The sequence below is a fragment of the Rhineura floridana genome, chromosome 11, assembly GCF_030035675.1.
Source record: "Rhineura floridana isolate rRhiFlo1 chromosome 11, rRhiFlo1.hap2, whole genome shotgun sequence".
NCBI lineage: Eukaryota > Metazoa > Chordata > Lepidosauria > Squamata > Rhineuridae > Rhineura > Rhineura floridana.
In genome coordinates this window covers 62758045-62782027 of record NC_084490.1, presented here as the reverse complement: position 1 = coordinate 62782027, position 23983 = coordinate 62758045, and the positions used below count along the sequence as shown (strand labels likewise).

At 42.7% G+C, this 23983-nt stretch overlaps 1 long non-coding RNA gene across 1 annotated transcript; it reads left to right on the top strand.

Annotated features, from left to right (window-relative positions):
* The first annotated feature begins 1491 nt into the window (after positions 1–1491).
* On the top strand, positions 1492–11588 carry LOC133366180 (uncharacterized). Its single transcript, XR_009758363.1, has 3 exons — positions 1492–1807; positions 3144–3236; positions 10757–11588. It is a non-coding gene; the product is annotated as an uncharacterized LOC133366180 (long non-coding RNA).
* Positions 11589–23983: the final 12395 nt, after the last annotated feature.

The window sequence follows — 23983 nt, the reverse complement described above, 5'->3', positions numbered from 1 at the left end:
AAAATAAAGAGGGCTCAGAAGCCTTCGGTGAGGGTCTAGAAATGGAGGAAGAGAGGAATGCTATGCTTGACGTCTGTTTCCCCACACACACCGAGGGGTGTGCAGAGTGACTGAAGTGCTTTGAGGAGAACATCCATATTCCTTGCTCCATTTCTGCAGCAGGCCAATGGTAAGAGAGCTGGTGATAAAGTGACACACTGCTAGTCCTCAGGCAATGCAAGGGGATTTGGGATGGCAGCCAGGTATTCACAGAGGGAGACAGGAGGAAGAACAGTAAATCAGTAGGTGAAACAAATCATAGTTGGCTGGAATGTCTGTGGTCTGAGCCCTGATTTGTTCAACACACCACAGTTAAAACTATAGTTTAGCATTACATCTGAATGAGGCTTACATAATGAATACCAGACTCACCTCTTTGTTTCTGGGGGGAAACTAATAATCCACAGACTACATTCTCACAGGAATATCAGTTTTCATCTAGGTTTGGCTAGGGATTGGATGTTCTCCACCTCTTCACTCTCCAGCCTGGTATCTGAGCCCTGCACAAATTATGTTAATCAAATACATTGTCACTCACTTAAGTTGCATGATTTTTTCTGCTTCCAATTTTTAGGATGGTGCAGCAGACAGCAAAAAGGAAGGAACTGGACCGAAGGAAGGCAATATATGTCAGGGATGGAGAATCTGTCTTCTCTCCCTGCCCCTGATGTGTCTGGACACCAAGGTCCATCAGCCTCAGCAAGCATGGTCAACGGTCCCCATTCCTGATATACTGTATGTTGAAATTACACGGGCAGAAGAAAGAAAAGGTCAGTTTGCACAGTAACATTCATAATTCAGGAAATGAAATGGGGGAGTAACATGAAGATTCTCAGCTTCCTTACCAAACTACAATTTCCACCATTCTTTGAAGACAGAGAAAAAAAGGTCCAACATGGTCTCCACAGACCAGCAAAATGGATACTGGGAGATTTGCCTGGAGAAGGCTTGGGAGAAATTAATACTGTCTTCCTGTGCAGGGAGTCAGTGGTGGAGCATGCTGATTATCTTGAAAGGAGGATATGTCCCACCAGGACATTTCAGCTTCTGGCTGCCTTGACAAACATTTCTAGAGCGAAGGTTACTTCTTTGAGGTCCGCTGCAGGCGAGCATGAGAGTGCCATTGTTTTGTTTCTGTGCTAGCAGTTTTAGTGAGAGGGTTTCTTCTCTGTCTAGGGAGGTGGTCTTTTCTCCTGTTGGCTTCTCTTTTTTTCTGATCTAGGTGTTGCAATGGGTTTCTTGAATCAGTGTCTAGAGCTGATGATAGACTTGACAAGGATGAGTAAACAACCTCAAAGCAGACAAGACTGAGTTTTTGATGATGGATAGTCCACCTGACCTAGCAACAGAAGGATTGCCTGCTCTGCAGAGAGTCACACTGCTTCCTGCTCCTTTGCTGTCAGCAGGTCTTCCTGGAGCCAAAAGTACTTCTGAAGGGTGAGGCAGCATATGTGGGCAGGGATGTGTTTTACCAGTTCAAACTGATTCACCATCTGTATCCTGTCTTAAGGAAGACTGTCTTGGAGTCTGTGTTGATAGCTTGATGCTCACGTTATTGCAATGTATTCTACACTGGGCAAGTAAGCAGCTTCAGCTGGTCCAGAATGCAGCTGAGAATCTGCTCCAGGTGCCGTGGACATCAAGTAGCTAGGTCAGTGGCTATGAGGAGCAGATCTTTCTCAGCTCTGGCACCAGTTGTTTGAAACAATCTTCCTTGGGACATCCAACACACTCTTGTATCCTGATGTCATCAAAACATATTTATTTGGTAAGATGATGCTGGTTGATTAGTGTTTTTATTATGGTTTTGGTCTTATTTGTTTTTAATAATTGTATATTGTTTTTACTGTAAGCTGTCTTCTGGGAGGACACAAATGGAGTAAGTAACTGATAAATCAATCTTTACAGTGAATTTTATTCTGTAACAGGAAACACAGAATCAAGGCAACAATTACCAGAACACACCATTATTGGAGGCACTTTGAGACCTAAACTACAGATATTGTTAGGTTATTAAGATAATTTGCTGGCTAGATGGATGTGCAAAATGGAAATGATGGGATAAAGAAAAAGGAACTGAACCCATGTTAGAATTAAAGGCACAGCATAGTTAAATATATAAGGCACCAAATCCCAGGAATGTCATCTATGAAAGTCCCATTAAACTGAATTGGAGCTATACAAGATATGTCCAGAGGTGCCATTTCAGATCGGCAAGGTATTTCAGACTACAGAAACCAGTATCTCTGGCCAGCTGCCTGGTTCAGTACATCAAGAGAGAATGATGATAGCAATACTTTTTCAAAATATGCAATTTAGTTATGAGTATATCCCAAAGGAGGCCTTGGATCCTTGTTGAGAATCTACTTTCCCACCCATCTTGCTGAAATCTAAAATAGCACCCCTGGAAATGCCTTTATTATATTTGTTTTGACTTTCCAGCATTGGAGGAATCTTCACTGGGTTGAAGGTGTTTAGAGTAATATAGTGTGAAATGATCTATTTAAGTATGTATTTCTCTGTTTTAAGACATTTATATACACTTAATTATTAGCATTTCTCAATGGTCTCTGGGTCTCCTGTTCCATGTTGAAGCCCATGGTGATATTCTGGCTAAATCTAGTGTGACAAGGTGCAACTCGGACAGCTAAGAGACAGGACCACAGAGAGTTCCCTACGGCGTATGTTTCAGGGTTAAGTCAGATACCAGACTCACTTAAAGCCAAATTACACACTGTTGTTGTTGTTTTTTTAAAAGTGGGCTTAAACTAATCATACTTATATTTTAGAAAAAGCAACTATAGGGTTCCAATCTGGAACTGAAACCTAGTTCCAATTTCCTGTGAAAAGCCCACCACTTACTGTTTGTTCCTGAAGGGTTGTTTACTTCAAATATGCATTAAAAATGCCACCCTGGGCTCCTGGTGGGAGGGAGGGTGGGATATCAATCAATCAATCAGTTAATTAATTAATAAAATATTGCTTGCTAACCTTGTTTGCTAAAATAATCATCCTTCATTGTTAGTATCATGTTTGTGTTGCATTTAATTACTAATTTGCTTGAATCTATGCATTTTCTTATTTAAGTTGCATTCTTTATCAAGGGACAACTTGAGAATCCATCAAACAACAATTGCAGATTTCCCATGATTGTGCAGAACATATTTGACAGTTGCTGCAGATATTAAGGAATTAAGGTATGCCAAGAGATCAGAGGGGTCTAGGTGACATGAAAATTGGATCTGTAGCTGCAGCCATCTTGCAGTGTTGTACTTCTACCCGTGTTGTGTTTCTAAAAACTGTCTTGTTGGCTTATCTTGGAAGGAGTGCTGTATCAAATAGGTTGGGTAGCTGCACTGCTCATACTTCAGTTTCTTCTGTTATTATGCCCTTTGCTATGGCATGTAAAGAAGTATTCACATTTGGGGGGGTATTCTTTGGTTCATGTTAATGGATCAAGGTATAGGAGCCTGGTTATGGTGCACTCTGAGATACAGCCCTCACAAGGACCCCGAATTACAGGATGCCCAGAACTGTTTTCCTGACCTCAGGAAGACACATATGGACTAGTCAGTGAATAATAAGGAAGGTTCCAATTTGAAGGTTTACCTAGGGAATAATCCCTCTCACTGAACAAAGACCCACAGCCCAGTGTAGAGTTCAGGTAAATCAAATATAAACAAATTCTCCCCAGAAGCAGGAATTTACACTCATACATGGCACCAGAGATAGCAGGTATAATCTTTAAGTTACCTATGTAAGGCAAATATTTCAAAGGAAAGTATTTCATGTCACTAGATTACTCACCTGTACCCCCTCCCAGGTAACATGCAACTATGCAACCCAGAAATACACTTAAGGTTAGGTTTGGCATGGGTCAAATGGGCACACTTGTGGCTCCAATGACTTCTTGAATGCTTTATGCACTCTTTAAGAACACCAAGTCACTGCATGGGAGATTCAACAAAGGAATGGTGAGATCTTTTGTGTCTGGCTGCTGGGTCTTTCAAAGGGGAGAGTTTAACTGTCACCAAGCACAGAAGTCTTATTCCTAACTTTGAGTTTCGATCATCATCAGCAAAGGTATACCTCTTTCTTTCTGTCTGGTATGAGTCTATGCACTTGCAATCGTGGGTGTGAATCGGTGTAACGTCTCTCTATACTCTTATAGCTCTAGTGTATGATTCTTTTAGCTAGGTGCTGCCTGTGATTTAAATCAAATGCTATATTTATTCCTTTTCCCCCTTTCAACAAGCCAACATTTATTATATATTATGTGTGTGTTTTCTTGGGTTATCAAGGGTGGGATAATACACATTACAGCCAGTTTTTAATTCCAGCAAAAGATTCCACTATGCTCTTGGGGGGTGCATTTAAATCTCTGGTGGATAAACCCACATTGTAGGGTTCAGACTTACACATATAGAAGGGAGTGATGGTCACAAAAAGCAGTTTGCAGTCAAGGCGAACTCTTTCATGATACAGTGTTTTATTCTGAATCGCCCTGGTGGGAGCTTGGGGGTCTGTTTGTTTGTTGACACTTAAATGAAGAATTCCAAATGATTTCTCCTGCATGGAATATACATGTGTACCTCTTCAGCACTGTCCACATTAACTGATTGATTAATAACCACTCTTGATCAGATTCTGTGTCATGATTTCTTATTGAAGGGTTTCATGTCAATTAGGAACATCAGTGTTTTTTTATGCCAAGGGAGATCCTTAATTGCCTTGAATAAGAATTGGTGTGGTCCCTACGTGCATGACACTAGTGAACTCGCATGGCACTGTTTACTTCTGTGTGCACATGACAACATCTATTGATATCAGATGTGCTGCTGTCCTTTTATCTTTCCTCTTCATCTTTTGACTTAATGTTGTTCATCTGTACCAGTGCACAACAGTACACAAACAGCAGAGAGTCCAGTCATAAATAATAACTGAGATATAGTTTGGAACATATGCTAGACCTGGGAATGACTGGTTTCAAGTATGCATTTCTTGCAGGGGCACAGATGCATTTTTTTTTGGCGGATGTACAATGTTTACATTTCTTGAACGTCTACAAACTGTGACCTGCTGCAGCAAAGTATGGAAACTTTCCTTTCAGGAATGCAGATGAGAATCACATTTCTGTCCTAAGATATTTTTCAGTATATCTGCCATCATTGTGTGCTGAATCCACAGAGAGCCAGTCCTACTTGCTTTCCTCTTTTTCTTTTGCCTGCTGCATCTTGCTATTTAATTCTGGCAACATATTACATGGTTCATCGCCCCTACTTGCACCTGATATAACCTTGTTATAGACCTGTTTAGCCCTTTAAGAGTGCTACTCTCTTGAATGGCACGGCTTCTATCATACACAGTTGATCCTGCATTACTTCTTTCACTTGGTTGGACACTAGCTATTGGCTGTCTTCTCCATTGGGTTGAAGTGGCATTAGTAGTTCCAAAGCCTTAGTGATGAGAAAAACATTTATGAAGATGTTTCCTCTTCTTGTCTTGGCCGGTGCCTTGCTCTTGAGCACAAGCCCAAGTTACACATGTATAAATGGCTTCAACTGTCTCCAAAGTTTCATTTAGACCAGAGCTGTCCATGAGGTAGCCTCTGCTGGGTGCAGATGATGCATTTGAACCATTTGTTTTAGTAAACAGTGCCATCCAAAAGTTCACCAGTGTCATGCATCATGCATAAGAATGTCACACAGTGTTTGGTGGAAAAGGCTGCTATGATGTTTCTGCCTAGCAGAAGTATTTCTTGGGATATTGGGATGCTGGACAAATGTTGCTTGGGGGATTAGTGATCAACCTCTAAACTTGTAAATAAACCATTTATTACAAAATGTACTATGTGTCTTTAGCACAAGGTAACTCTGTCAAAAGGCTGCCCTTGGAACCTTCTGCTGAGAGATGTGGGGAGTGCAAAACATAAGCTATATCATAGCCCAAAGGATTTGCCTGCATGAGACCTACATTTGGAAAAATTCCTTTTCAGAATAGAAGCATCATTTTCCACACTGCAGTAAAAATGCCACATAATCCTCCCAGAGTTGATGCTAATGTAAACTGAAAGTATGAGCAATTGGTCTTGACAAAGGTGAAACTAGCACAGAGACCAAACTAGTATTAGCATTAATCCAGACAAAATTGGATGACTCTGAAAAATCTTTAAAGGCGGATTGAAGTTAAGAGATAACTTCTGAAATATCAATAGGAGATTAAAGTAAAAAATAATTCTCATATCTAATATTGATAAAAAAAAACCAATTCCCCTTCATGAACTATTTTAGAAATGTTCTCACATAAGCTCTACTGTTCTTTTTCTTTTTTTAAAAAAAAAGCTAAAAGAATATTTTTCATTAAAGTGTCAATTATAGTTCCTTGCCCAATTTTTGAACGTTGGGGTTAGTGATGGATAATAATTTAAAATGACTCTCAATCTTCTATCCCATCATTGTATATTATATAGATAAGTACAGCCATATCAATTTACCCTTCTAAAATGCTAATGATTTGCCGAAAAGGCACTTGGAAAACATCATCAGGAGCTCTTTCTGTTTGGAAACCAAATCAGTGTAACTTGCCAGTGGCTCTGTATCAAAACAGCAAGCTGCCAATCCTGCCATCCAGCTACACCAACACAATCAAGTGGTTTCCCTGGACTATTCCACTGCCAGCTGCAGACAGGAGTGCAGCATGTTTGAATTATCTCCCCATGGAGAAAACTCCCTGAGCATAGAGGAATGACATAACATATGGATTAAATGACCACACTGCTTGCCTGTGCTCGTCAATTCAAGGAGCCCGTGCTTACCTTTGAAGCCCTTCACAGCATGGGGAACCACTAGAGACTGCCTCTTCTGCTTGAATCCTTATTTGATTAAGTTCTTTTGGACAGGCTCAGCTACATTTATGCAATTTATCGTTAGTCAGTTTGATAGAATGGCTAGAGCAGCCTCGCCTGATCAGGTGCCCTCCAGATGTTTTGACTGCAACTCCCATCTTTCCTGACTTTGGCCATGTTGGCTAGGACTGATGGGAGTTGTAGTCCAAAACATCTAGAGGGCACTACTTTGGGGGAGGTTGCTATAGACTGTTGTGAACTCAGGTTCAAATCACCACCAGTTACAAAGCTTAATGGGTGACATTGAGCTACTGGCCATCTCTCAATCTAAACTACCTCACAGAGTTCTTGAGGTCATAAAAGAGGGGGATTCTCTGAGCTCCTTGGGGGAAGGGTGAGATAAAAAGGTCATAGATAATAACAATTACATTACATTACATGTTATCATCAATAGCTAGGAACAGCATATTTCTGCATTTGGTCCACGGCTTTAGAAGGACCTCTGGATGGAGGGCAGGACTAGATCTTCCCGTTTGGCCTCCTGAAAAGAAGGCTCACAGCATAGAACTTCTCAGAATTTGTTGTTTTGTTGTAATGCTTTTTTTTATTATTGCTTTAACCATAACATTATATTTGTATTGCATATATATATATAAACTGTCTTGAACTGGGAAAGTGACTCAAAATTGACTGCGTACTATTGCAAAACAGTTGTCTGACACTGACGAAAGTTGACAGCTACAACCTGACCTACTTCAGAGGATCATTGGGTGGATCACTCTCTGCTCTGAGCTCAGTGGAGGAAAAGTGGTGTACAAATTAAACAGGTCTCTGTTGAAAATCCAGTCAGATCTCCTTGAAGCTTAGGAGGAAAAAGTTACAGCACTCCTTCCTTGACATCATAAAAATATTTGAAATGTTAATATTTTCTCCAGCAAAGTGCCCTTTAAATAACAGGCTGTTGACAGTAGAGGAATGAAAAATTAATCAATGTATTACTTTTGCTTTAGATCTATCTATGGAGGTTATAGACATTTTCTGGCTGTAGTAATAGCCATTCACTTATTTTGAATCTGCTTGAAGATACAGTATAGTGATCTTAACTATTTGTGTTTTATTGAACAGGGTATTTTGTATTGCGTTTTCAAATAGAGCATCTCTTAAAATAACAAGCACTTAATTTTGCTTAAAATGCACCCAGAGCCAAACTATGCATCATCACAGGTGACCCTTTAGTCACTGAGGAATAGCAGTGCAATGATTTCTAGCTGTTATCACAAAGTATCAGGCTGCACCAAGTGGAAGGCTGTTCAGACACCTAGTAATGCAGATCATTTGCCTCAAAGAACATAATTTTCAAGGTGGCAGAAGAAAAAGAAACAGCAGAATCAACATTAGGTAATTAGTGGTATTGCTAAAGTTAGCATTTACTTGGCTTGGAATGTGACCCTTGGTGACTTGTAATACCCACCTTCAATATGAGAGGAGGAGTATTATTATTCATAAGTTCTTCTCTGGCTCAGATTTTAATTCAAGCTACCCAGTCACTGGTGGCAGCTGCTGCAGTGGCAGGCGAGGAAAGAGGTCTCTCCCAGTTTCTCCTTCACTCCTCCTTTGGTGCATATCGCATGCAAATCACAGCATCAGAGGCAGCAGGGAGGGGGAGAAGAGAAACCACCCTCCTTCCTTGCTTCTGACACCAAAGAGGAGGAGGAGGAGACAGAGGAGGAGTTACTTGTAATACCAGAGGGGCAGCTACGACAGTAGCCACCAGGTCAGGGGGCTGGGGAGCCCATAGACTGGGGCTGGCAAGGCCCTTACTTATTCACATCTAAGAGGAGGACAGCCATGAGAGGAACAAAATTATTGTATCGTCAGTGGGATTTCTGTGATTTTTAATCCCTCTCCCCCTCTCTGCTAGAATCTTAAAGAGGGAGCACACAGCTATGGGAAAAATGAAACCTTCTCTGGGCAGTTCACATAAAATTCAAATAATATAAATAAGAAAACACTAAAATAGACATAACTACATAAACACTAGCACAAACAGCATAAAACCTTCTAAAATAATAAATATTAATAAATAACAATATATAAAGCTCATATGCATATGAAAATAATTTGCTCCATTGACTGAAACATGGTTCTAAAGGGCCCAAGGAAATAAAAAAGGTCTCCACATGATGCCAAAAATATATTAATTCAGGTGCCATGTAAGCCTCACTGGGGCGAGGATCCATAACTGGAGTGCTACCACCAAAAGGACCCTCTCCCTAGTATCCACCTACTACACCTCTTTAGGTAGGAAGACCTCAAATGAAAGTTTTAAGGTCCAGGCAGGCATCTTTCAATAAATCCTTTCCAACAGATCAACACACAATGACAGACAAAAGATAAAATACTATTGATTCAACAGAGGTGATCAATTTATTTATCAGCTTTAGAAACAATAGGCTGAACACCATTTACCCAACTGAAGCATGATTTATGTGGCAAGCAAGTGGATTCTTATCACCCTGCAGAATGGTGAGGAAGTGTTTTTATTTATTTATACATCAACACCTAAACAGAAATCTGGAAAGGCAGAGGAGTGGTGAACTACTTGCCAAGCTAATATACAGGTGACCTGCTCACCAATTATTCATATGTATATTTTATAAGTTATTGCTAGTAACCACCTGGACGATTGATTCAAAAAACTTTTTTGGAAAATAGATGTTTCAATTTGTGACAGGACAGATTCCATGAAAGAGATAGCTAGATGTTATATAATATGGACATTTCTGGCTATAAAAATCGGCTGGTGTCCCATTTACTTAAACACACACAGAGAGACACAAGTATGTACGTACGAAGTGGTGCCTGAAATCCAACCCACCTGACCCATCCATCTCAGCCTATCCAAGATCTCCTCTGGCTCAGGGCAAGGGGGTTCCAACCCAGACAATATTTAGAGGGAGGTTGATTATAAGGCAGTAAAAGCTTCTAAACTTAAAACTTATTCAGCTTCTACATTTCTAATTATAATAATTGAAAGACATGAAAGCGGACAGACGTTTGAGCTTGGTAACAGTGTTATCGAAGTTTTATTAGCTACGCTGAAATCGCTTGTGTTCCCTTCATTTCCTTGAAGCCCCACCTAGCAAGAAGGGGAGAACTGTGGCTGTGCCGCTTGGTAAATGTCATCTGTATTCACCCACTATTAGTATCTTGTTTGTGATTCTATTGTGCTGTATGTTTCACTTCACAACACAGAAACCAATAACAAAAGAGCATATACCTAGCTTGCTTCTAGGAACTGCCGTGACTTGCATCTTTCCCTCAGTGGGGAAATTGGTTTCACAGTCATTCTCCCTCTCCAGGGAAGTCTGGGAACTGTAATTTTGTGAGAGGGGAACTCGGGATCTCATAAAATTTGTCACACCAAATTACAGTACCCAGGATTCTTTGGGGAAGCACTGAAAATGAAAGTAGTGCAAAATTGATATGTATTTGCCATGTTGGTGTGACCTATGAAGCGCTTCTGCTTCTTTCAGTGTCCATCTCCACGAAAATTAATCGGGAAAAATTACAAAGTGTTAGGCCCAAATTGCTAGCATCTTCAGTCTACAGCTTTCGCCATATGCTGAAGACGTACCTCTCTACCCTGACCTTTGACAGTTAAAGTATTTTGTGAGATCCACCTCTTTTGCTCACTTTATACTGTTCTGTTTGGAATTTTGCTGATTTTTATAGATGTGTATTATAAAATAATTGCATATTCTATTGTTGCAGCCCATCCTAGTACCTTATGGTGAAAGGTGAATCAAATAAATAGATAAATGTGACAATCATCTGTAATCCCCACCCCAACATTTTCTTTTTCTTTAACAGAAGCAGCTGTAGAGGCTACAATCTTGAGCAGAGGACCAAAGGAAAGAAAACAAGGGGCTGCTGAATTCTGCTACGTATGGCCATTTCGACACCCAGAATCCCTGGAAATACAGTGTTTTTACCTGTGAGGGGGATGAGCACACTTTTTTTAAAAAATGAATGGAAGTGAAAGTAGCCTCTGTCACTCCTGTAGCCCCAACCTCTGCGCAGTAGTGTAGTTCCTAAAACTAGGGGCAGCTTCAAGGATCGACATGGTGCCGCATTTGTTGAGGGCCCATGACAAGACCTCCCTGGACTCACAGAGGGAGAGGGGCCCATGGAGAATGTCCTGCCCAAGAGCCTGCCACAACCTGGAGCCAACACTGTGTAGAGCTGCTCCTGCTCCCTTGGGGAAGGGATACACATGAATGAGGTATATCACAATCCTGTGTACATTTGCTCAGACATAAGTCCCATTGAATCCAATGGAGCTGAAGGTATTTAGGGTTGCAGTTTGAGGCTGCAATCCAATACATAGCTGGGAGTAAACCTCACTGAATTCAGTGGGGCTTTCATGTGAGTAGGCACATATCTGTGCTCTGAGTGTCACAGATAGTTTGAGTCTCTGATGACCAATGCAAGTTATAAAAACACTCAACTTCTAATTGCACATTCAGATGATCAACTATTCCAGACAAGAAATATGGGTACTGGTTTATACTGAGCCTTTCAAAAACATCTAGTTTATATGATAGCAGTGTGTTTTGTTAGATGTGACATCCAAATGCTCATAAAACAACACAAGGTCTATATAACAAAATGACATAAAATCAAATTCTTTGCTGAAAACAAAGTAATGTTTTTGTGGTTTTTTTATTGAGCTCCCATCTAATGGCACTGTAACATGAAGCAAAAAAAAAAAATCAGTTAAAATCTTCCAGTCCTCTGTTGTCTGTGCATCATTGACACAATAAATACTAATGGCTCCTTCAGACTATCACATCAATAATTGCATTAGGAGTGGGACCTTTAATCTGTGATTTATCGACATGACAGCCCGTAAATACATGGTCTGTGAATTACTGTTACCAGTTTTGTAAACCGGGATGGCCAAATGTCGGCACTAAGGCGAGATCCAGCCCTCAAAGCTATTTTATTGCCCCCTGGTGACACAATCAAATTTTAGTCAAGGAAGAGTAAAAGAATTTTGTTTGTTTGGGGTGGGGAATTGTTTTCAAGCCGTAAGAAAAATGTATTCTATACTTTAATGCTGTATCTCTCTTTTGGATTTTGCAGGTATAACTGTGAATGTCTGATATCTCATAAACATTGATATTCACACGTGAATAATGATAAAACCAGACAGGGCTGCGGGGGCTCCAGAGCCAGCAGGGGGCCCAGACTCATAGCTTTCATTTTAAAAAAAGTTTCTAAGTAGTATAAAATAAAACTCAGACACCAAAATGTTAGCCCTCCCATGCAATGTCTGTAAAATGAGTTTGCCTGCTGCTCCAAGTCCCCACCCCTTCAGGTTTTTAGCCAAAGAGTGAAGTTAGGTCTCTAACTGAATCAAGCAGGAATTAAAAGTTGCTGTTTTCTTCTTTCTGGCCTGCTTCTGTCTCCTTGCAATCTCTGTTTGAGATCAGGTACTCCTTATGAGTTAGTTTCTGCAGAATCTACTATACAGGAAATGTGGGTGGGCATTAAAGAATCCACACACATACATTGGCAAATGCAAAACTGAACACAAAGAGGCTTAGGACCTAAATTCCAGGCACTTGTTAAGAATTTACTATATAATTAATGTACAGTACAATGGTATACACGTCTAGTCAGAAGTAAGTCTCTTTGTGTTTCGTGGGGCTTACTCCCAGGTAAGTGGGTACAGGATGGCAGCTTAGGCTTTCTTGTGAGGAAAGGGCAGAGAAGGGTTCACGGTGGGAGGGCCTCTTGTGCACACCAACCTGGGAGTAAGCTCACTTGAATACAGTTGGGAACATCTAAACACCCAATAATCATGCCAGATGGTTTGAAGTCTGGAGGTGTACTAATGGGAGGGTGGTGGAGAACACCTTCCTTTATGAAGATGCATCACTTCGTTTAAAAGAAGCAAAATTTGATGCCTTAAGTCCCCTGTTGCAGCCATTTTATATAGCCTCCTCCTATATCTTCACAACCTCATGTGAGGTAGGTTTAGCTGAGAGCTGATGACTGACCGAAGGCAGCAAGTGGTCAAAACAATGATGAGGTATGTGAGTTTAACGTGAAACTATGTACCCTTTTCAAGGCTGGCAAACTGGCTTCTGTTTGTTGTAAAAAATCAGCAGTGTAACTTTTGATAATAAATCATTATTGTTGTTGTTATGTAAATGTATATCCTGCCCTTCTTCCCAGTAGGAGCCCAGGGCGGCAAACAAAAACATTAAAAACACTCTAAAACATCATACAAGCAGGCTTTAAAATATATTAAATTCCATAGCTATGAAGATGTATTTCATAAGTATGGGGCCTTACTGCTAGCTGATGCTGTAAGTGAGCAGCCATAATCCAGACAGCCAGAAAAGAGCCAGAAAGCTATCCCCCCTCATTGCTGTATAGGAGCAAATTCACGCAGGGTCCTGTCTAGGTACCAAGAATCCAGTAGTGAGAGCCTTTAAATCTCAACTACAGAATGGTGACTGCTTTTAAACAGAGAAAATAAATTCTACTGAAAATAGGGGAGCACCCTGACGTTTCTTCACTCTCTGGAGTGGGGTACCCCAAGTCTTTCCTCTCCCCACTCCCGAAACAACTCCAGTGAGTTTCTGGGATTACATCTGAAATGGTGCACCCCCATTCCAGTGTTCTTTTCCCTTTCTTTCTTTCTGGCTTGCTTGCAGCTTCCCAGTAAGCATTATCTCCTGCCTTTCACCTCATCCCTCCAAGCAACTGCTGGATTTCCCACCCACAGAGATATAACAGTTCAGCAGCAGCAGCAGCATATCATCTTGATAAGGATTTTCCTGGGCTTTGTAGGAGAAGCCATTTTTAAATCTCCCCTGAGGCAGAAGCAAGAGCTGCCAAAGAAGTCAATGAAGGAATCCAAGACCTTACATAGCTGTGATTGTGGTGGAGAATGGAGCATGGCCCCTGCAAAACAAAATGTGTAACTAAAGAGACAAGGTACTGCTCTATCTAACTTAGTTCTTATTTCATGTGTATTTCCCTTTTTCTTTTAAACATCTTAAAAATAGCTCTAAAGTCTACTGACAACTTAATCCATTATCCCTTTATTGCAGGACGGTTGAGCTGAAAGAGAGTGGTTTAACACACCCTGCAGTTTGATCCATTGCTATACCTTTACTGCAGGTTCAGGGTTAAACTCAGGTTGAGGGAAAGCATGCAACAGCCCTGCAGTCTTATCCACTGCTGTTATCCTCATGTTGCTGGTTTATTTATTAAATTTATCTCCTAGGAGGAGCCCAGGGCGGCAAACAAAAACACTAAAAGCACTCCAAACACATTAAAACAAAACATCTTTAAAAACATTAAAATAAATCATCTTTAAAACAAAACATCTTTAAAAACAGCTTTAAAAATGGCTTTAAAAACATATAAAAATGTAATTCAAACACAGATGCATACTGGGATAAGGCCTCTACTTAAAAGACTTGTTGAAAAGGAAAGTCTTCAGTAGGGGGCTGGGGGTTCGGCTGAAGCAGAGAGGGCTGCAAACACCAGCCCTGCAAATGTAGGAAACTGTTAATATTGCAGGTTAGAGGGAGGGGGCTGAGGTTGGTTTTGATTCTCAGTCCAAATTCCTCATACAAAAACACGTCTCAGGTTGCAGAAAATGACTATATATATAACTGTATTTACAGTTTTTGAAAACATTACAAGATCATACATGAAATGTGTAGAACGTATCATTTGACCAAATAAAAAAAGCAAACAATACGAACTCCAGTCACACACTCCACAATAGCTCTCCCCCACAGATTAATGAAAAGAAGTGCTCAGTGAAATCCTTTAACCAGTGGACATTAAAAAAAAAACCCAACAAAGCCATTTCTGGTCTCCTGTAACTGAGGTGCAAAATACTTGATTTCCCAAATTTAACAACACAACAGACATGTCTTATTGATTTTTAAAATGTATACATCACCCTTCATCCAAAAATGGATGTCATGGCATTGTATAAAGAAATTTAAAATTACAAATACTTTATAAAACTAAACAATAAATTAAGGAAAAAACCAAATACCATAATCTAAAATGGTAAAATGCCTGAGCACATAAATAGGTCTCAACCTGGTACTGAAAAGAGTTACAGTGTTGGAGTAGGACCTGGGAGCCAGGGTTCAAATCCCCACTCAGCCGTGAAGCTCGCTGGGTGATCTTAGGCCAGTCTAAGCCTAACTTACCTCCCTGGGTTGTTGTGAGGATAAAATGGAGAGGGAAGAACTATGTGCGCCACCTTGAGCTACTTGAACAAAAGGTGGGATAAATCCATGCAGGTTACGGTGATCCATGGCTACTAGCTATGAGAGCCTTATACTGGTTCCAGTATCAGAGGTGGCGTGAGTCTGAACACCAGTGGCTGGGAATCACAAGAGGGGAGCGAGCGTGCTGTTGTGCTCATCTCCTGCTTGAGGGCTTCCCACTGTGCCATCCAGGATGCTAGACTAGCTGGGCCTTTGGCCGGATCCAGTGAGGTTTCTTTCTCATGCCTACCATATGTGAGGACTTGACACAGAAGCAATACACTGAAGTATGTACAACATAAAGCATACCTGACTTGTTCAAATGCATTAACAATCCCTGAACAGTGGCCCTGCTACACGTGTCTGATGGAGGCCAGAAGCTGAAAATATCTGACGGGCTACAGCTTCCCTGAAAGCTGTCACTTTCAGAAGGCACCAACCAGGCCTCTCAAGGGGAGGAGTTCCACAGTCAGGGTGCTAACCCCCCAAAAGACCCAGCCACCCAAGCCTCTGATGGACTAGCAGTGGGGAATCTTGGTTCAGCCTGAAGACCAGGCCCTTCTGGTCTGCCTTCTTGGAGCCACATGCTGGTGGTGGGTGGGGGCAGAGGCAAACGTGGGGAGAGTAATTACTGTAAATTACCTTTGTAAGCAGGCTGGTTTCAACACACACTCACACACCCCTCTTTATCCTCCATCCATCCAAGCAAGCAAGCAAGCAAGAAGCATTATCAGAGTTCAAGGACGCATTTCAACTGGGCTGAAACACTCAAGGAGGATGTGAAGCAGGGCCAGTGAGGGCTATGGCTTGTGGAGAGTCCCTAGGGCCAGATAGAGAGGCCTGGATTGCTGTATCTTGGATTCCCCACCCCTGAAGTAGACCAACACCTCAGATGATGACCATAGGAGATAGGTAAGCAGGTTCAATTGGGAGTAGGCAATCCTTCAAATATCCTGATCCCAAACCATTGAGGTCTTTATATGGACTCATCAGCACCTTAAACTGAGTCAGGAAATGAAGTGGGAGGTAGAGTAGGTTAAGCAAAACTAGAGTAGTATGCTCCAAAACGTTCACCCCCAGACAGAACTGTGGTCCTGTAGGGACATCCAATGTATAATAATAGCAAACTCAGTTCTCCAAGTGCAGATCCTTATATAACCAGAGTGGGATCGGCAAGCTGGAAGGAACCCCAGGGTTTGCAGAAGATGAAAAACCTCGAAGCAGGAGAGGGGGCACCTCCAGAAGCCCATGGAGGACTCAGCAGGGTCAATGGCCACAGAATGCTGAGTTATTGTTCAGAAGGGAGGATGAAATAGAGTAGCTTCGGAAAAGGCATGGTTGGCTAGCTGGCACCTTGAACAGGACCATTCCAGACTGCACCATTGTGTTGCAGATCCAATTGCAGAGAAAGCTAATAAAAAATACAGGCAGATCAAAAAGTGGCTCATAGCCTGTTCTTAACTTACGCAGAGAACAGTATTGAAAGCAAGATTGCATAAAACCATCCTGATGCCATCATGAGTACATAATGAAGGCACAATAAAAGGAAAATGTGAAGAGTCACCAGGGGAGCATCTTTACTGCGGCAGGCATGCTGCAAAGGGCATTGCTTCTTAGGAGTGCAGTGGCAGAGTTCAGAGCCAAGCTATCACTGACCAGGTTGTTCACTAAAATCACCACCGAAAAGAAAATCCTCCCCCCCCCCCCGCCGCCAGTCCTTTGGCTTAAGAAAAGTAGGACAAATGGTTATTTGGGCTGTTAGCGATAGAAAGAGAGTTAAAACACAGCAATTGCATTGGAAACAAGCAAGCAAGGACACCGTAGGGACTTGAACCCCATCCTGGAGACCAGGATTGCCAACCACCAGTGTCTTTTGCTTTTGTTTTGTTTTTTGCCAATGCTACAAGGTGAAAAGCAAAACCTGAGAAAACAAACATTGTTTTCTCAGGAAAAGAAAAACCTTAAGAGTTACGGAGCAATACAGTCCGCAAAACTTCCACTTCTGATTTCTCACTCGCTGGGACCTGAAAGAGACTTAGCACAAAAAGTTGCATGTGGAACGCAGCTGAAATTTACTCTTAGCCAAGCTTACCCAGGTGCCCTTCAGTTATTGCATACCACAAAAAAACTGAAGAGTTATGAAGAAAATCTGCTCCATAAAGCTTCTGTTTCTGACTACTCACAGCGATCTGAAAGAGTCTTAGAAGAAAAGAGTCTTAGCACAAAACTGAAGAAAGAACACAAGTGAAATTTACTCCCAAGCTCAGCTGGAGATACTCACCTAGATGCCATCCAGTGACAATGCAAACAACGGCTGACTGTTACTAGATTTATGATATAGCATTTGGATGTTACTTGTTATGAATGTGCGCCTGTCGGTATCTCTTTTGAGAGTTACCTTGCTTCAGTTGCACTGTGGAACTCCCTCCCCTGGAAGGTGCATCTAGCACCTTCCATTGTTTAGCTTTACCTGCTGAAGATGCACCTCTTTACCCTGGCCTTTCACAGTTAAGGTGTTTTACTTTGTGGGGCCCACCTCTTTCTGGTTCAAAGGGTTTTCCTTGTTTTTATAATTGTAACTCTATCTGTTTTCATAACTCTAAATTATATTGATGTAGTAACACATCTTGGGACCTTGAGGATGGTGGGTAAGAAATCCTCTAAATAAATAAAATGTTAAGATACCTTCTTCATTTGTGATATCAGTTTTGAAATGAAAAGTTACAGGCAGGTTTTGATCATTACCTTCCTTTGGTTAAGAGGTATGATTGAGGCATGGTATTAAAGGCAAGTTTTAATAGTTACCTTGCTTCAATTTTTACAGGCAGAACAAGTTTCCTGCTAGATCAGATTTGGAAATTGGTATTTCAAATGTATTACCTTGAAGGCACCAGGATGACAAAGGCTGTTTTGGAGTATAAGGCTCAATTTTACATGGAGAAAGACCTGATAAGCATAACAGGGCTTAGGGTGTAATCCAACTCACCTTTCCACAGGTCTGGAGTGAGTTGGATGCTGGGGAGCCCATCGCCACGGCAGTTCCACTGCGCACAGCCAGCCCGGCAGATTGAGGGCCGGCAGAAGCCCTGAAAATGCGGCATTCCAGAGGCATGGTGGGGGTAGAGCCACAGGGGGAGGGAGAAATTACACAAGATCCTCCTCATGTTCAGATTCCTCCCCTGGGTCCTGATCCTCCTTCAAATTCTGCTTGCCAAAAAGCTGGTGCAGGGAAAAAAAAAGTCCCACTGAGGCCCACGGGGAGCACTTACTCCCCAGGAGGCCTGTTTGTCAGAGCCAGCACTTCCTGGCTGGCTCGTGCATGTGGGTCCTCACAGAGTCAGCAGTCAGCTGGTCCGGCAGCTCCTGAGCAGGAGCAGGATCCCATGGAGCTTTCTGCTGGCTCCTCCTCCACTGGCCCCGCTCCGCCGGCTTCTCTGCACTTGGATTTCTCTGCCCGTCCATCTTCCCCCAACCTTAAGACGGCCAAGGAGGGCCAAAACACACTTTGTGTTGCTTGAACTATGAACCGAATAGCTGTTTCTGGAAGATACTTACCAAAACAGAAACAAAAAAAAAGGTTGCAGTATGCTGGTTGGGGCTGATGAGAGTTATCAAAAACATTTTGGGGGCACCAGAATGGAGAAGGGTGGTCCAAGATCCAAGGCTCAGTTTTAACTGCAGATAGATACAATTGCTCTTAAGCTTAGGAGGTCTCAATTAGGAATGAGCAAATCTATTTCGGTTTCTCATTTTTCCAATCTTAAATTCAGTTCTCCATATCAGTTTGTAATTTCTTTAAAAAGAGTCCTCATGAAAATTCATCAGCATTTCAGTGCAAAATTCTCCCAATATATACATTTTGGAATGCATTTTTGCCTGATATAAACAATCTTGCAAAGCAGTTTACCTTAATATAATGCATTTTTGTTGGCTATTTTCACTGTGTATTCTGTACACAATATTTGGCTGAAGGACTGCATTACAAAATACAGAGAAGTACACATTCTGAAGAACGGCTGTGTTTTGGTTTGCTTATTTTTTTGAGAGTACAAATAGCATAGGTTGGCCTTCAAATGTGAACAAAATCTAATTTTTCCTTTATGCCTGCTATCAACCCATCTTGCCCTAACCCTAAGATGGCTCTGTAATGGCCTTCACATAGTATCATCTTGACTGCAGTTTTAGCATGAAGCTGGGTAAGCTGTTTTAAAAAGAAAAAATTAGATACGAACCCACCCGTACACTACGGTCAAGATCAAAGGCCCTCCTCCGGGTGCCTACTCCGAGGGAAGCTCGGAGGGTGGCAACAAGGGAGAGGGCCTTCTCAGTGGTGGCCCCCAAATCATGGAATGATGTTTGTGATGAGGTGCGCCTGGCGCCAACACTGTTACCTTTTCAGCGCCAGGTCAAGACTTTCCTCTTCTCCCAGGCATTTTAGCATGTGTTTTAAATGGTTTTTATATTGTTTTAAGTTTTAAAACTGTGTTTTAAATTGTTTTTAAAATATGTGTTTTAAATTGTATATTTGTTTTAATGTTTTTGATTGCTGTAAACCACCCAGAGAGCTTCGGCAGATGATTGGGAAGGTAGGGGCGTAGCCTCTGTATCAGATGGAGTTGATACAGTGTTGCCCAGCTCACAGCCAAAACATGAGCTTCCATGGACAGTTTGGAGTCAAGAATGACACCGAGGCTGCGGACCTGGTCTTTTAGGGGCAGTTGTACCCCACTGAGCACCAGGTCCAAATCCCCTAACCTTCCCTTGTCTCCCATGAACAGTACCTCAGTTTTGTCAGGGTTCAGTTTCAGCTTATTCCTTCCCATCCAGGTACTCACCGACTCCAGGCACTTGGACATAGTTTCTACAGCCAACCTCAGTGAAGATTTAAATAAGAGATAGAGCTGCATGTCATCCACATATTGGTGACACTGCAGCCCAAATCTCCTGATGATAGCCCCCAGCGGCTTTATATAGATGTTAAACAGCATCAGGGAGAGGATGGAGCCCTGCGGCACCCCACAGGTGAGACACCAAGGGTCCGAAACCTCATCCCCCAATGCTACTCTTTGGTACCTATCATAGAGGAAGGAATGGAACCACTACAATACAGTGCCCCCTATGCCTAACCCCTCTAATAGGTCCAAAAGGATACTGTGGTCAACGGTGTCAAAAGCCGCTGAGAGATCCAGGAGGATGAGGAAGGTGCATTCACCCCTATCCAACACTCTCCTCATATCATCCACCAAGGCTGTTTCAGCCCCATGTCCAGACCTGAAGCCCGACTGAAATGGATCCAGATAATCCGCTTCCTCCAAATGCACTTGCAACTGCTTCACCACCACCCGCTCAACCGCCTTGCCCAAGAATGGTAAGTTTGAGATTGGGCAAAAGTTGTTTAAATCTTGGGGATCCAAGGAGGGCTTCTTTAAAATTGGTTTTATTACTGCCTCCTTGACAGCTGATGGCATCATGCCCTCTTCCAAGGCTTTAGAGGTCAAAACCAGCACCTTGAATTGAGCTCGGAAATATATAGGCAGCAAATGCAAGCGGGCCAGAATTGGTTTTATATGTTCGGACCGTCTGGTCCCTGTTACCAATCTGGCTGATGCATTTTGCACAAGCTGCAGTTTCCGAACCATCTTCAAAGGCAGCCCCACGTAGAGTGCATTGCAGTAATCTAATTTGGAGGTTACCAGAGCATGGACAACTGAAGCCAGGTTATCCCTGTCCAGATAGGGGGGCAGCTGGGCCACCAACCAAAGTTGGTAGAAGGCACTCCATGCCACTGAGGCTACCTGAGCCTCAAGTGACAGAGATGGTTCTAGGAGAACCCCCAAGCTACGAACCTGCTCCTTCAGGGGGAGTGCAACCCCATCCAGGACAGGTTGGACATCCACCATCTGCTCAGAAGAACCACCCACTAGCAGCATCTCAGTCTTGTCTGGATTGAGCCTCAGTTTATTAGCCCTCATCCAGTCCATTGTCGCAGCCAGGCACCGGTTCAGCACATTGACAGCCTCACCTGAAGAAGATGAAAAGGAGAAATAGAGCTTTGTGTCCAGAGGCGTCACTAGTGGGAGTGCGGGGGGGTGCGGACCTCCGGCACGTGCCCTTCTGCACGCGTGCGCACGTGCTCCAGGCTGGCGGTAGAAGGCCCGTCCTGGCTTCACTGCCAACGAGCGGGCGCCTGCTTTCTGTCTCGCCCGCCCGCCTCCGAGCAGGAGTTGGCTGTGCCAACCCAGAGCGCTTCTCGGCTCCTTTGCTGGGCAACAGCGTGGGGCGGGGCGGCTCTGGGTGTCACCCCCCTCAGGGTGTCACCCGGGTGCAGTCCGCACCCTCCACACCCCAGTAGCGACGCCCCTGTGTGTGTCATCAGCATACTGATTGCAACGCACTCCAAAGCTCCGGATGACTGCACCCAACGGTTTCATGTAGATGTTGAACAGCATGGGGGACAGAACTGACCCCTGCGGAACCCCATACTGGAGAGTCCAGGGTGCCGAGCAATGTTCCCCAAGCACCACCTTCTGGAGGTGACCTGCCAAGTAGGAGTGGAACCACCGCAATGCAGTACCTCCCACTCCCAACTCAGCTAGTCTCCCCAGAAGGATACCATCGTCGATGGTATCGAAAGCCACTGAGAGATCAAGGCGAATCAACAGAGTCACACTCCCCCTGTCTCTCTCCCGACAAAGGTCATCATACAGGGCGACCAAGGCTGTTTCCGTGCCAAAACCAGGCCTGAAACCCGACTGAAATGGATCCAGATAATCGGTTTCATGCAAGAGTGTCTGGAGCTGGCCTGCAACCACTCGTTCAAGGACCTTGCCCAGGAATGGAACATTTGCTACCGGCCTATAGTTATTAAGATTTTCTGGTTCCAGGGAGGGTCTCTTCAGGAGTGGTCTCACTACTGCCTCTTTCAGGCAGCCAGGGACCACCCCCTCTCGCAGAGAGACATTAATCACTTCCCTGGCCCAGCCGGCTGTTCCATCCCTGCTAGCTTTTATTAGCCAAGAAGGGCAAGAATCCAGCACAGAAGTGGTTGCACGAACCTGTCCAAGCACCTTGTCAACGTCCTCAAGCTGCACCAACTGAAACTCATCCAAGAAATTGGGACAAGGCTGGACAAAAATTCAAAATGCACTTTTCCAAGTTCTGCGATGTTGTTGTCCAAGCTGGCAATGTGTGCATAAAATGGATATATTAGTGAAAGTAGCATGCAAAAATGCAATATATTCAGGAAAACTGCTAGCAAAATGTGTATATTAGTCAAAACTACATAGAAAGTGTGTTTACTGGGAAAAATTACCACTAAAATGCTTACAAATGTTATGAATTTTTTTAAAATCACAAATTACTGAAGATCTGAAGAAATATGGAAAACTGAATTTAAGACTGGAGAGAATCAGAAATGGACAAATTTGTTCATCCCTTTGTGATAATTTGTGATTCAGAGGAGAAAAAATTTGGGGTTATGCTTAGTGTGGAAAGAGAAGATAGATTGTGCCCCTATTCTTTTGTCTATTTCAAGTTTGTATTCTGTGCAGGTAGCTGTTCCTTCTACTGCTTTGTGAAAGGCAACTTAGGGCTCCTATAAACTGACCCGGATAATCTACTTTTCCCATATTCGCTTTGTCATCAGAGAGTCCCCACTTTGGCTGTTTGTTCGCTCTTTTTGATTTAAAAAATACATACCTTTCATGCCCGCACACGCAGAGGAGACCCATACATTCTTTTCAGTTTTTCCTAGCTCCGCCTGTCACTCCTGGGCTTTCACAGACATTTGCTCACATGCTCAAAAGTTGAAATACGTGATTGGCTGGGAATGAGGGAAAGGGTATGGGGAAACGCCCAAGGACCGCCCTGGAAATGCCTACAGCTGTAAAGTCTTCAGGACTGTGTCCAAGTGCAGTAAAGGTGAAGCAAATGCTTCTCGATTTAGGAAAGCGTACTGCATTTTTCACAGTACTGCAAATGCAGTTTTAACCGTGGGAAAATCCGCCAAAACCTCCGACGTCATATGGACCACGGAAAATTAATCAATACACAAAGCGATCATATTGCACATTATACAGTCATTTGGACAAGCCTTTAGAGACTCCCCCTCCCATAGAAAGGGTTCTTGAACACAGTGGTTCTTACCAACATAACTTCTGTGACTTCCCAGGAAGAGCTGCTGGCTTTATTGGGGTGTTGAGTACTCTTGGATAGGACTGTAAAGAGACCAGAAAAGAGGTGAGAGACCTCACAAAAACATTACACTGAGAAAAGGTCACTGACTAGTGGAATATGAAGTTTACTTGCCCATTAACTTTGTTAAAAGGTAACAACACTTGTTTCTTGTCAATGATTGAGGGGGGGGGTTGAACCTTGCTCTTCTCAGTTCTAGTCCAGTGTTTTAACTACTGCACCCTACTGATTCTCAGGAACTTTCTCAGGAGAGAACACACAATTACACACAGGATCCTGGGCTTGTCATGCCCCTGAGCAATGGCTCCCCAACTCTTCCTCTGCTATAGATGCCAAGGACAGACCACCTCTTCCTGATCACTGCCATGCACAGGTTCATATTCAAAATGTCTTTGCTTTTCCAAACTGGAATCAGAAGGTCCTCTTCAATAGACTTCCTTTGTACTCTTTCTCCCTCTCTCTGTGTCTTCTTTCTTTCTTTCTTTCTTTCTTTCTTTCTTTCTTTCTTTCTTTCTTTCTTTCTTTCTTTCTTTCTTTCTTTCTTTCTTTCTTTCTTTCTTTCTTTCTTTCTTTCTTTCTTTCTTTCTTTCTT